Here is a 13,896-nt window from a genome sequence, read left to right on the forward strand (position 1 = left end):
TCCAAGTATTTATGCCCAATGATAAGATCCCCCTCCAAGCCTTCTCTTCTCTGGATGAACAGTCCCAGTTCTCTCACCTTTCCTTGCATGTCAGATGGCTCCATCCCTTCACCACCTTAGTGGCCCTTGGCTGGATTCTCTGGTATTTTCATGTGTCTCTTGTACTGAGGTGCCCAGAACTCAGCCTAGACCCAGCCCTCCAGTGCTGAGCAGAGGTGAAGGGTCAGGTCCCTTCATCTGCTGCCAAGGTTTCATCTAATGCTGTCATTGTTGCAAGGGCAAACTCCTGGCTCACTTTCGACCTGGTGTCCACCAGGATCCCCAGATCCTTTTCTGCCAAGCTGCTTTCTAGCTGGTCAGCCGTTAGCATGTCCAGCTAGGTACATGGGGTAATGTCCAGGTGCAAGATTTTGCACTTCTTGTTGAACTTCATGAGTCTGCTGTCAAGATCCCATTCTCTGTTAAATACTGTTTTTTTCCATTTACTTAATGAAATTCCTCACTGTCCCACAGAATATATAGGACCATAGAACCCTCTGAGCTACAAAAAGTGCTCCTTGTTCAGCATGGTAAGATGGCATTTTGGCTGATAAAGTGTTTCCCCTGTCCTTCTCTGTCCTTAAGAGCTTTGCCCTGGAAAAATGCAACCTTCAATACCATATTGATTTTGTCACTACATTCACCGCATCTTCCTACATATGCTTGGGAGGGAAAAAGAAAATCAGTCAAAATAATCCAGAGCTATGACATAGTATCCCCCTCCCCACTCCAAATCAAAGAAACCTTTGCTGCTCGGCTGGATCCACAAAAGCCCCACGAAGGTCAGTGCCTTGCAGGAGGCTGCAGGTCAGGCTGGCTGAGGTGATGGCAGCAGGCTGAAAATCAGCAGCCCTGGAGGCACAAGGTGCCACCAACATGATTCCCTGTGCTGGAGAAACAGCCAGCAGCAAACAGAAGAACTAAGAAAACAGAAAAGGCAGAGGGAAGTAGAAAATGCAGTCTGTAGATTTTGCCTCCCCAGAGCCTTCATGCCAGGTTTTACCATTAAAAATACCAAGCATCCAGAACAGACTGGTTAAAATAAAAAGAAATGTGAATCAGCTTTTGTAGTAAATGACTCAATGGAAACATGGATATCCAGAAGTATTCAGCATCTACTTCCTCTTAACCAACTTCGACACAGGCACTATCTTCCTTGAAAACTGCATCAGTCACATCATAAACTAACTTCAAAATCTTAAAAGGAGGTGAACAGAGCCAGGTGAACTTCCAGGCCACATCAAAAGCACGGAGTATTTTAAATCTGCACGAGTTGTAGCTGAATTGCATCTGACACTGATCTGAAAAGCAGCACAATCTACATGGTGAAAGAACTGTAGAGGGAGGGATCTCTGCAGAGGAAAATCAGCCAGTCTTTTGTAGCTGCTGGCTCCAGGCAGCCCTTACAAATGTCCCAGGCATGGGAAACAACCCTGAAATTCTGATGTGTGAATCAGATAACAATAAAAATTGTCATTTCCTCAGATTGGATAAATAACTTTCTAGACACAGCTGACAACTTGTTTTCACAGCTTTTTTCATTACTTGCTTAGTACTTTGCTGCTACTATGAACACTACAAGTAGCAAGATATTGGTTTTTTAAAGCATGTGGCCTTCATTTAAGACCAAGCTAACAGAGCTGGGGCTTTCATGTCTCTTCTAAACTGGAGGAAAACACTGCCACCACTTTAATGATGACCGTATTTTGTGACTTGCAACATAAAACATAAAAAAGAGGGGGTAACTGAATAAGACTGATTCGCAGGCACAGGACAGGAATTTTTCTAGATGCACGTTTTTTCTCATCACTCTTTTTCACACAGGGAGAACTTCATCCTGCTGTGAATACACGCCATGCCTCTTCCCACATTCCTGAAACTTGAGTCACAATTCCAGCAGCACTAGCACCAACCAGGATTAGTTCTAGGGTAATCCTTCCCATTTTACACTGACTATACCTCACAATACCTAAGCTCTTTGCAGGGACATGTGACTGATCATTCTTTCTCACTCTGATGCTTCCAGAAGAGCAGTATCAACACCTTGTTGCAGAGACTGGGTTAACTGAATCATTGAGGAAGCAGACAAATAGGTTAGCATTTAAATATGACTAAACATTCAAGCCTTTCTTTAGCACATTTCTTTTTTATATAACCATAATAATAATAATAATAATAATAATAATAATAATAATAATAGAAACAACCTAGATTGAGAAATTCAAAGTCATCAAAGATCCTGAGAGAAGGAAGAAGACGATTACTGTCATTACTAACAGTTTTCTCAGAAGGAATGCCAAAAGCAGTATCATTGCATCTCACCTTCAGAAAATCACTGCCTTTGCTCCATCCTTGTCAGGCATCCAGCAAACATTAACAGAAGAGCCTTATTTAAACAAAAACCAGACTCTTCTATTAATGTTTGCTGGATAACTTGTACCTTCCACATTGAATTTCGTTTTTTCCTGGGTGATTCATGGATTTTGATTGCACTGATATTCCCCCCATAACAAGTCCTTACTATTTATATGAATGGTTGTCAAGGAAACCAAAAATCCAGCAAAGCTGGGTAACTTCTAAGTTCAGAATTTCTGGTTTCTGAGTATTTTAAGAAACAATAATAACTTGCTCTAAGAAACAATTGTAAGGAGAAAGGAATTTATACATCTCTGCTAAAATAATTTTTCTATTTCTGCTGGCCTTTGTGGCTCTTCTTGCTTGTTACAGAAACACTGCTGACTTTAATAGGATTCTGTCTCATCTTTCACTTTAAGAAACAGAGGATGTCTTCCACATATGTGCGCAACAAGGCTGGATACAAATAACAGTTAGCAAAAAGGTTGAGATAGAAATGGATGATTATTTGAACCTCTGGGTCCTGGATAACGTAGAGCAAATGCAGAAACCATAAAGCAAGCCACAACTGGAAAGAAGATTAGATATTAGAAAGGCAGAACAAACAAAACTCCAAAATCAGCACCAGCATACAGCAAAGGAAAATAACTGCAAATTAATTTTCATCTCTGTACCAAAGTCCATAACACAGTCTGACTGATGTTGAGGACTTTTTCTTTTTATTTTCTTTCCAAATCTCTCACCAATGTACACGTGCACACAAAGGGCAGGTAAGTGGGAAAAACCTGATTTAAAGATCCTTCTTCAAAACAACTTCTTTAACAACAAGATTAACTGAGGGTGCCAAGAGCTTATCCATGCTTTATATGGATGCAACTGCAGACAAAAAGTAAAACTGATGTGTTTGGGGGTTTTTAGCTTGTTTTGTTGGGTGGTTTTTGTTTTGTTTTGTTTTTTTTTTTTTTTGGTCTCTAGCATTGAGGTTGCAAGACATTCAGCCATACAGCTTCTTGAGAAAAGAAAGGATAATTCACCTACTGGGATCTTTAAGGACTGTCTCCCTACCCTTAGGTATTTAGCTGGCTTTTCTCCTACCTTAGTTAGCTCCATCAAACTCAAATGGCCAGCTTCTATTTGAATCCTTTTCTTTACTCTCATTTGAGACTTTCTGAATTTCTTCACTCTTTCTTGCTATCTCCAAAACGCTGAATGCCCTCTTTGTTTTCCTCTCTTCATTTGTGCAAGATGAGACTGCAGAATGGGAAAGTCTGCCCAGTCTCAGTTAGTGCTGTTTCTTGTTCCTTTGAGGCCTCTGGCATCAACCCCAGCTGTTTTCAGTGCAGCAGTCAAGGGTGGAAGACCTAAAAGGGTCTGAGCATCCCTAGAGAGCTCAGTGAGAACCAGCCAAACACCAACCTCCCAGTCCCACCTCTGCAAAGGTGGGAGGCAAAACTACAAAGAAGAGGCAAAACTACAAATCTTCCCTAGAAGATAAAATAAAGCCTTTTTTTTTTTTTTTCCTTCTTCCTGTTAGCGAATGAGTGAAAAGAGACAAACAAGCTGAAGCAGATAAAATGGCAGGAAGCCAGAGCTTTCTGCTAAAAGCTGACTGACAGGTGGATGCGGCTGGAATTTGCCCAGTGGTGAAAACTCATGGCTGCCCTTCTCGCTTCATCTGTATGGAAAGATAAGAAAGATCAATTGCTCACTTTAATTTGCTACTGAACGCAATCAACAAGCTCTTTGTGCTAATTCATCAGGGAAGATACAAATCCATGAAAATATTATCACTGTCAGCTTTTTCACTTCAGTAACTAGGCAAGTACATATACATTAGCTGCAGCCATTCCATTTCTAGCACATTTCCATGCAGCTCTTGAGGTCAAAGCCCAGAGGCACACAACCTGCATTTTGCACGATGTCAGGATAACAAACAGGTGTCATCAAGATGCACTCTCCAGAATAAAAAGCAACAGCATATCCTGCATAAAAACATGTTTTGTTGGATAGACAACAGCTGGAACTCAGTGACAAAAAAATGCATATGAAGTGGGATTCTTTCTTTTTTAAGGGTGATGGAAGAAGGCTGCAGAACAGTTACAGCAACTATTACTAACCAAGTAATGCCTGGCAGGAGATTGCAGGTCTAAAATACCAGTTAGAATGCGTACTGTCATTCTCAACCAGACACCAAGAATGTCGAGGGAATGACTTCCCACACTTTTAAGCCTGAAAGATCCCCATTCCAGTATCCATACGAAACAGTATTCAACAGCCAGAGCTGCAAAATAAAGAATCACAGCATCACAGACTATCTCAAGTTAGATGGGACCCATAAGAATCATTGAGTGCAACTCCCTGCTCCTCACAGGACTACTTAAAAGTAAACCAAATGACTAACAGGTTTGTCCATGGTCAGCCTTGGTGTCATGACCAGAGTTCAAGAGCTTGGTGACATGACCCTGGGGAGCCTCTTCCAGTGCCCCTTTCAATTAAGAGCTTCCCTGATGTCCTAGGATGGTTTGTGGAAAGGATGTGGGAATGCAGCTTCCACCAGATCTCTGATACCCTAACACAAAGTCAAAACATAGCAAATACAGATCAGAAAAACGACCCATTCTTCTATTCAGAAGTAAATCCCTACCTAATATAGGGCATCTCACCAGTAAAATCACCTTTCTTCAGACTAAACTTTTTACTGTTTCTGCCTAAAGAGTAAGAATAGTAGAACTTCAACAGCTGAAAATGCTGCACCAAAAAAGGCCATTAGTGGGTAGAACACACATTCAACCTGTGGAATAAATGCTATATCCCATAAAGAACTCTTAAGTCTCTCATTTTCACCAAAAGCAAAGAATTTGAGGGAAAACAAATCATCCTCCACTCTGCAGAGTTGGAAGCCATGTGAGTGGAACGTCTTATATCACAATTATTGGTTCATGGCAAAAACTGCATGAAGCAGTGTTCTTTTCTCCAGTGCTAAGTATTATAATATGTCAAAACTCCTGGGAACGAAAACGCTCCAGGAGTACATCTAGAATAAAAATAATAATAAAGGATAAAAGGTATGACAATTATGAACAAGCAAAACTAACACTAACCTAGTGCAAGAAGCAGCAAATGTGACAGAAGGTGAAAAAGTGTTCTCCTTTGTTATTAGAAGGAGTAGCACCTCATTAATAACCTTACTACATATCTCAAAAAATGAAACTTTGTAGAACTGCAGATAGACCTGAAAAGTGATAACTCCACTAACAGAAACAAAGTTTCTCAATTTAGAAGTTCAAATGTTCCCATACCAAGTTGACCCAATAAGAGGTGATGCCAATGGCATTTCACTAAGAATGTAATTACAGATTCCCCCCCTCCCCCCCTTTATAGCAAGTATTGAGATTAAAATCAGCCTGGACACCCTTGCCTGGACTGAGATGGTTTCAGAAGACCTATGAGAAGAGTGACTTCAGTGTGTGCTCGTGTTGTGCCAGGCACACAGCACGACTTTGTCATTTCCAGTGCTGTGAAAACACGTCACACAAAAAGGTGTGCCCAGACAAGGTGAACATCATTTTTCTCCACAAGAATGACTATTTCAGCCCCAGCCCTTCAGAATACTTGGTGTCTACACTGCCTGCTGAACTGCTCCATTGGAAGTGGCCCACATCTGATCTACTGCCCACCACATCCCTGAATCTCAGATGCTTCTCAGAAATAAGCCTGTACCACAGGCTTTACAAATGAGGAAATCTAACCATTTCAGCTCCCTGGTTGTGAACCAAGAATATTCTTGGAGTCCTTGAAGCCTCCTATCTTTTCCAACTTACCAATCAGACATGGATACACATCAGTGTATCAGTATATATCATATATTCAGTAAATGCATATACTTCAGTTCTTTGTAAATCTAGAAGCAAGGCTCACTAAATATTTTGATAAAATGCTCACATCAGTACTGATCCTCACTAGGAATTACTTCAACAGTCAATGCTGCTCTTCTATGAGTAAACAAATGCCCTTTGACAAGGAGGTGTCCATGTGAGCAAGTGAAAAGCCATTAAGATCTAAGACCATCTAACTTCAGTCATTGTATGTCTTCCCAGCTTTTTTACCTCCAGGTGCCAAAGAAAGAAATTGCACTGGAGCACAGGATGACCATTAACTCACCCCAGCAAGTAAAGGGGATATACAACCTATACCCCCATGCAGATCAAAGTGTCCAAATAACTTCTGTACATCCAAGGTTAGGACAGAAAAATGCTCCAATTTCTCACAGGTGGATGATAATGTTCTGAGAAAGCAGGTGCTGTAAAGGGGACACATGGAACAAATGACAGCTGCCCAGGTTAGTTTGAGACATTGTGTCTTTTTTAGGCTTTCCCAGAGCATGCTTTTTAATTTTTGTCAAACTGAATAATTTTTGGAAAATCTCATGTGCAGTTATTCATCTTTTTCTCGTTCTCTGCTAAAATTGCCTTCCCCGGAGGTGCAGCACATGTTGCTGCAATGAGCAATGTTTAAGAAGCTGAATGCCAAACAAAAATCCTTGCTGTTGAAATGTCACAGTCAGCCACTATGATACAAATGTGGGTGATGTTAAATGGAAGAGAGCTATTTCCTTAGTCCTCACTCAACATATGTTACAAAGAGCAGCTATCCTGCCTTCCTGGTGGACATGGAACAGAATAACTGTACTGCTTTTCCCTAGAATCAAGAAAAAATGTGGAGCTACAGAGAGGCCCACAGCAATCAGAACTGAATTATAAACTAACACAGAACTCCAATGTTTTTTCAAACAACAGTAGGAAAGTACAAGGGGTTTACAAAGTCACACATGAGGCTTTCTTCTGGAATAGCAGAAGCACTGCACAATGTAACACAGGAGGCAGACTGAGACCCTTGAAAGAGCTCCAGGAAATACTGCACCTTCTTGCATCACACTGGGCTTCATCTCAGTATACCAAACTCTAACAGTTCTAAATCTCAAATTAACTGATTATATCACTAAATCTGAACAGAAACTACATAAAAATCTGCAAGAAACTATTCCGTGCTTGATATCTTGCCTCCCTCCACAGAATCAGAGGTGACATTGCTCATGAAAGCTACATGTCACTAAGCAGATGACAACTGCTAAGTCAGAAAGGCACTGAGCCCCATCATCATGACCAGTTTCTGACCAACCTCAGAGATCTCCATGGCACTTCTTTCTGAAGACCTGTTCAGAACAGGTAGAAATGTAAGACCCGGTTTGATTTTATGTAAAATTACTTTCTTCATATTTAGGTCTGAACAATAATGAAAAATACAACTAAAGAACAGTCTCCAAAGTTGCTTTCTTTGTTTTTTTGTTTTTTTGTTTTTTGTGCAGAAGAGGGACTGTGAGGACAGAGGAAGCACTGCTTGGGCTACTCAGGATAGCAGGATAGATTCTGACCTCTTCACAAAGGTTCCACTGTGCTGGCGAGTTTGAATTGCTATCTGTTCCTTGGTGGATACTAATTTCCTCCCGAACAGTCTGAAGGAAAATATCTTGGCTTACAAAACCAGGCCTGTTAATTTCCAGTCATCTGTACTGAAAACCATGGATAAAAGACCTTGCTCTTAACATGGTAGCCTTGTGCTACAGCTACAAGTTATTTTATCACCTGAGACTTCAGGTCTCTAGCATTCAATACATCCATTAGCAAATACACAAAATCTCAATTATAAAGGGGAAATTCAAGTCTAAAACTAAGCCACACGAGTTATAAAAACCTGTAAAATGTTGTGATTATAGACTTTGTTTTCCAAAATTTTGAATTTGCGTATCTAAAAAAAATATAGAGAAGGGGAAAAGACAGGAAGAAACAGCAGTCTGTGCCTACTATTTCAATGACATGGGCAGTAGGTCAGTTCACAGAAAGACAAAAGGCTGGTGAAATGCAGGAGCACTGCAAGCCCCCCTAACACCTGGCAGTTTTAGATCAAAACCTCAGTGCTGTAGAAACACTTTAAGTGAATACTTAGAGCTGCATAAATGAACGTAAACACAAACAGATGCTGGGTTTCTCATTCTGTATTGTATTAATAGCAATTAGATCTTGCATTATGAAGTGGAAAAGAAATGAAGGAAAGTAGTGTACTAGTGTACTTCTGCTTTTTAACTTTGGTGTGTTTGCTTCTGAGGCACACAGTGAACTACTTCACAGATAAACAACTCTATGCTGCCCTTAACAATAAATAATCTGCATGCAGTGCAATGCAAATGCAGTCAAACCCTTACAACCCATGATAGTTTAGGAGTCAGTCACTATTACTGTAGATAGATTGTTATAGATGGCTGCAACATCCAGTGGAACATCTTGACTAGGAAGATGGTGGAAGGCAGGAGAATGCTGACTAATTCTACTGTTCAAGGCTTTATCAACACTGCTATTGTTGTCACCCTCTTAAATTGATGTGAAAAACACCAAGCTAACAATGTGTTCATCAAATACACTCTCACATCTTCCCAACTGCCCATCAGAATCCCTCTCTCCCATGCTCAGCTGGTGGTAGCTGCCATTCTGTTAGAAGTATTTGTTTGATCATGGTTCCAAAACTGGTATATGGCAATATTACGATACATACAGCCCAATTACTACTATCATTCACTGGAAGAGCATCTGCTGGTATCCAAAGATTTGATAGCATTTGAGTTGCTTTTGGTCCATTTTCTGCCAAGGCACTCACATACTGAGCACACTTTTAAACAGCTAACATTATTGGGATTTTTTACAATAATTTTTGCATGGACAATACAATGTACCAGACAGGACACTTGCTTGCTGCCTGGATGGTAAAGGGAGTCTCCATAGCAAGGGTTCTTACAGGGTCACCCTAGCTGGATGGGGTGAAACTCCCTAAAACATGCCTCTGTACAATTTTGGTAACCCAGCTGACCCATGGTCCTACCTGACCACTGCAAGATATGTATACTGTGTCACTATAGATCACCTTAATCTGTGTACAAAACATTTCCTAACTATCTTAAGCATGTACAAAAGACTGTCCTACATGATCATTTCTACACATGCAGGAACTGCTCCTATTGATTTTCTTACTCTTGTACAATTGATTAACTTTGCAGCAGAAACTGTCTGTGAATATCTGGGACAGCCAGATTCTTTGCCCAGGATGTTAATCGACATGCTCAAGCATACAAATTGGTCTAGGCACAGCAGGGTCTGCCTGGGAAATCTCAAGAACTGTCTGAAATTCCCACCAGGACTGCTCCTGTAACAAGCAGTCAAATACTTACTGTGCTAGAAGTTCCATCAATCACCTGGTTTCAACTTGGGCTGCTGTCTCAAACCAGTCCTCTATCTCATCTGTGCACACAAGCAGCCTGGGAGCTCCTGGACCACTGTGAGAATTCAAGTGCACTGGGGGTGCACATAGGTATAGCCCTGAGAGCCAACCATACTACAATCATAATTAAAGAATTAAACTTTATTTTTCTGTTTAAATCTCACTGCCCTTGCCCACTAGCTCAGCTGGCTAGAGCGTGATGCTAATAACACCAAGGTCATGGGCTCAATCTCTCTATGGACCTTTCACTTAAGAGCTGGACTCGATGATCCTTGTGGGTCCCTTCTAACTCAGAGTATTTTGTGATGCCCGTCCAAATGGTGTCAGTATCTGACCTAGAAAATTGTCTTCAAAGTTCAGATGACAGTGGCTAAGAAGCAACTCATCTCATACTGCAGTAAATGCCCAAACATAGGGGATCTTTATGCCATGCATATCTGAGTTTGGTTGTGCTGGATCAGACCACAGATTTTGACTGAGTGTGCAGACATTAACATTTCTGATAGGAAATCACCTAATGCAGCTCTGGTACTCAGATTTGTGGTCCGCTGTTTCTGGGAACAGTAAAAGCTGGTATATTGTTCATATATATAGCAAAGAATGGGGCTTCTCATATTTCCCTTTCAGATCAAATATTTATCAACTACAAAAACCTATTCACCATCCCTTCAAGTTCATAAATCAATTGCAGCACATGTGGGCTTAACTATTTAAAGGAGATGGCTTTTCAGCTCTATCAGTGATGAAGAGACTGTGTATCTGGGCCATTTACTCACAGCAGAGCAGGCAACTGCTCATTCTACATTCTGCCTTCCTCAGTTCACCTGATGTTGTCATAAGTGTGTCAGGCAACATCTGGGAAAACAAATTCATCTCATCTGTATTCCACCCATCATCACACACAGTACTGCCTTATCGGCTGTTCCTTCTGCTCTGGGACAGTGCAGATCACAATGGATTTAATGCCTGTATTTCCCTGTGAGGGAACTGACACAAGATTCCATGTTTAACAATGAAGTGTAGAAGCCAAGTGCCCAAGCTGCACGCCTTCAATAGTTTGCTCTGGAGTTTCTTCACGTAAGACTGAACTGAAAAATCCACAATACCCTAGAGCCTGATATTTGCAAATCACAGCTGTAATGGATGAATGTTTCACAGGCATTCTTTTTTCTTTTATTTAATGTTCAAAGAAGACCATTTTCAGTTTCCAGTTATTTCGTGGGATACATTGCTGTAATAGATATATCTACCACATTGAGACCAAAGCTGATTAACACAACTGAAGTGGTCATATAAAGTAAATTTGTACACTGCCAACTAACTTTCCAGTTTGCAGTCACAGCCATATGTGTTCACATAAATTTGGAAGAGTTATGTGTGGGCCATACTGAGTAGAGCAAGAATGAAGCATGTAGCCGTAAAATAGTTCAATTACTGGCACCATTACCAGCAGCCCACACTTCAAGGATGCTCACTGCTGATTACTAACTGCACGTAGCAAGTTTAGTTAATGGGAGAGAGTTCACAATCTGGACAGCTTGTAAATTGAGGGAGAGCTTTTAAGCACCCATCTATCTCCCTTGAGGTTATTGGCAGGGCAGTGATGAGACAGGCCAAGTTATGTTGGGGAAGGTTACAAGCATCTTAGTAGAACTGTTAAAATCTTCAAACTAACTGGTTTGAAGAAATACACCCAGCAAGCCTCCATCTTGACTGTGTCTGAGAAATGCTGTTGTTTTGGCTCGGCTCCACAGCTAAGTTTCCTCCTCTTCTGTCCCATTCCCTATCAAGTGCCCCAAGCAAAGATACACCTTTCCCTGGCCAGTTTTTCCTGTGCTCTATCCCTCTTCCAAGCAGGCTGCTGGCAGTTTGGCAGCACCTGCTTGCTTCTAGGGAGAGAATGAGTGTTGTGGTGCAACAGGAACGTGAACAGCCGTGTCACTTTGCAAAAGGAAAAATAAGTCTTCTTTAAATTTTAAAACTAACATATGACATGCTTAATTCACAGAAGCGAAGCAGATATGTTGGTTTGCTGGCCCTAGAAATTCTGATACAATCCATGGTACCTTGTCTTCCCTTCCTTGCAGCATCCAGTTTTCCTCTAAAACCTGAGAGAAAACAACAGCCACAGCCAAGACTAATTTTCTATGCCTTTCTTCAGGACACTGGTTGCTCTAACTCTAAGCTAAACAGCATGTATTTTAAGAGCTGCAGGATATGTTAAGAAACATTGCCAAATACCAAATATTTTAGTCTCCAAATTCTGCCTTGTAAAAAATGAATACACTACTGGAAACTGTTGCCTGAATTCTAAATAACTGCCTGAAAACAAAAAAGCATCCATACTATTTATGGATGATCTAATATTATGTGCTCCCTTCCAATGCCTGAGCAGGAACAGGAGGAGAAGCAGGACTTCTCACAGGACTTAAGGGCTTAATCTAACATGCCAGCTCCTGCTGCATTAGAAGGAAGAGACTGAAAGCTTATACATATCCAATGGGAAAAAACCAAACATGAAATGAAATGCTTTCTGTAGCAGCTAAAATGTGTTCCAAAACAAGTGAACACTGGTGAATGAAAGCTAAGCAGAAAGTTCTCATGCTATTACTCAGTTGAAACCCTTTTAAAAGTCATAGATTGGTATTGATTACAGGTTTAAAAAAGAACTATGGAGGGTCATTTAAAATGAAACATAGTATATACTGTAACAGTGAGTCCATAGATCACTTCAGAGAAAGACAGGCCTTCTAGTAAACATCCAGCATCAGCTGTATGTTTTCTTAACACCAGGCAGCTTAATACAGCTCCCAAGAGTGCAGGTGAAATACATGAACCCAAACCAATCATTAAATCCTCTCTAGGGGCTACGTAAGAAACAAATGAGATGAGCTCCTACAGCTGTCTGTAAACAGCTCCTCTGTTGTCTTTGCTAAAACCTGCAGAATGATCTGGATATGAGCCAGCATCATTCCTGGCTTTTTAAAACTCTATTTATTTTTATAACTCTTTGCTCTCCTTCAGCAGTGTCTGTCACATTCCTCTATGCTCAGTACTACTTACTGTGTGTTTTTGGCCACTGAAATCAGGGAAATAGCTTGGTATGGAGAATGTTGAGCTCTGAACAAGAGGGCAAACCTGGAAAGACCTATTTATGCACCAATACCTGCATCCAGCTAGAAAGTGGTCTTCAGCCTTAAGCCTATGGGTGACATGCAAGATAGCCTACTGTTGATTTGGGTCAACAGTGATATGAAAAATTAAGGCTGAGTGAAGAGGGAGGGACAAAACAATTTTGCTCTGTAGCCTCATATCTGCTCAGTGCTTTGCCTATAAATCAGAAATTTGGGGATCACTGAAGCAAGCTCTCTTGGTTATTATTTACTTAACTAGATTGGACCATACCCAAATGACCAGAAGGAAAACACTAAGAGGTCTGTCTTCCCCAGCTGAGAGGCTAATTAAAAACCCTACAATTTGCAGAAAAGCACATGTAACATGGACACGTACAAGATTTGTAAGAACAAACCTCCTCCTTGCTATGAAGCTATAGAGAGCAGAAGGAAGCTCTCTAGCTAATTAGGTTAATATCAGCTTATGGATTCATGTAGAAGAACCAAGGAAAAATAAAAACAGAAACAAAGTATTTTTATCAAGAATATTTTTTTTCCCTTTTCCATCCCTAAAGCTTTCTGTATTTGGTATTTCACAATGTGGTGTAATTTGACTTTACCCCTTAGTAAGTACAGCAATTTGCTAAATTTTATTTTTTTCCTTGTTTCAGGATGCTGTTTAGAACAGTCTGGTAAGTCATACAAATTATTGCCACCAACTTCAAATGCTAAATCTGAATACTTCATTCTACCTCCACAGGTCAAAAACATACAGCTCAAAATCAATGCTGTGCCTCCATGTTCTGATTTAAACTTTTTAACTATGAAAAGTTAATTACTTTGAGTAAGCAACTTTTCCCCCATTGACTGAACTCTTTACATATTCATTCCTTTTGGAAAGGCATTCAGACAAAAAAGGTAGCTATTGTACTAATGCTACCTCATCAGATTGTGTGTGTACTTAGGGTTTCACACACCTGTGCTTGAGGAATGCAGTGCAGCTGAGTGTTTCCAGCAACAGACTTGGGCTTACTGAGCAAGATACTGAAGATTCCACCACTGC

The 13,896-nt window shown here is 40.6% G+C and overlaps 1 protein-coding gene across 3 annotated transcripts in view; it reads right to left on the reverse strand.

The window, feature by feature from the left end:
* Positions 1 to 13,896, reverse strand: part of LARGE1 (LARGE xylosyl- and glucuronyltransferase 1) — a 186,127-nt gene that overhangs the window by 105,089 nt on the left and 67,142 nt on the right. The window lies entirely within an intron of this gene.

This window comes from Cinclus cinclus, chromosome 4 (genome assembly GCF_963662255.1).
Source record: "Cinclus cinclus chromosome 4, bCinCin1.1, whole genome shotgun sequence".
NCBI classification, from domain to species: Eukaryota; Metazoa; Chordata; class Aves; order Passeriformes; family Cinclidae; genus Cinclus; species Cinclus cinclus.